Below are 1,297 nucleotides of genomic sequence, written 5' to 3' on the forward strand. Positions count from 1 at the left end.
AGCAAACAAATGCTGATAAAGAGAAGCTGAAGGAGAAAGGGGGCTTCACTGATGCTGATGTCAAAATGAAATCTGATCCATTTGCTCCCAAGTCGGACACTGAGAAGCCCTTCCGAGGCAGCCAGTCACCCAAAAGGTATAAGCTCCATCTTTTGAGAAAAAGATGGCTGACTTCCACAAGGAAGAGATGGATGAGCAAGATAAGGTCAAGAGTAAGGGAAGGAAGGAACCCGAGTTTGATGATGAGCCCAAATTTATGTCTAAAGTCATAGCCGGTGCAAGCAAAAACCAGGAGGAAGAGAAGTCAGGCAAGTGGGAGAGCCTGCATGCAGGGAAGGAAAAACAGAGGAAAGCAGAGGAGCTGGAGGAGGAGCCTTTCACAGAGAGATCCCGAAAGGAGGACTGTGGAGGGTCCAAGAGGAGTGACAGTGGGCACAGGGGCTTTGTGCCAGAGAAGAATTTCCGGGTAACTGCATACAAGGCAGTCCAGGAGAAAAGTTCATCACCTCCCCCAAGGAAGACCTCTGAGAGCCGAGACAAGCTGGGAAACAAAGGAGACTTTTCCTCAGGAAAGTCTTCCTTTTCCATTACTCGGGAGGCCCAGGTCAAATGTTCGGATGGACTCCTTCGATGAAGACCTTGCATGACCCAGTGGCTTATTGGCTCAGGAATGAAAGCTTTGTCGGAATCTAGTCCATAGCAACAAAAAGGAACAGGAATTCCGATCAAATTTCCAGCACATACAGTCAGCTCAGTCCCAGCGTAGCCCCTCAGAAGTGTTTGCCCAGCTCATAGTGACCATTGTTCATCACGTTAAAGAACATCACTTTGGATCCTCTGGAATGACATTGCATGAACGCTTTACTAAATACCTAAAAAGAGGAAATGAACAAGAAGCAGCTAAAAATAAGAAAAGCCCAGAGATACACAGGAGGATAGACATTTCCCCCAGTACATTCAGAAAGCATGGTTTGACTCATGAAGAATTGAAAAGTCCACGAGAACCTGGCTACAAGGCTGAAGGGAAATACAAAGATGATCCTGTTGATCTTCGTCTTGATATTGAATGTCGTAAAAAACATAAGGAGAGAGATCTTAAGCGAGGTAAATCGAGAGAGTCGGTGGATTCCAGAGACTCTAGCCACTCAAGAGAAAGATCAACTGAAAAGACAGAGAAAACCCACAAAGGATCAAAGAAGCAGAAGAAGCACAGAAGAGCAAGAGACCAGTCTAGGTCCTCCTCCTCCTCCTCTTCCCAGTCATCTCACTCCTACAAAGCAGAGGAGTACCCTGAGGA

At 46.5% G+C, this 1,297-nt stretch overlaps 1 pseudogene; it reads left to right on the plus strand.

Moving 5' to 3' along the window:
* The first annotated feature begins 8 nt into the window (after window positions 1-8).
* On the plus strand, window positions 9-1,289 carry LOC114635354 (annotated as a pseudogene).
* The last annotated feature ends 8 nt before the right edge of the window (window positions 1,290-1,297 follow it).

Source organism: Grammomys surdaster, unplaced genomic scaffold, assembly GCF_004785775.1.
Source record: "Grammomys surdaster isolate TR1022 unplaced genomic scaffold, NIH_TR_1.0 99869, whole genome shotgun sequence".
Taxonomy (NCBI): domain Eukaryota; kingdom Metazoa; phylum Chordata; class Mammalia; order Rodentia; family Muridae; genus Grammomys; species Grammomys surdaster.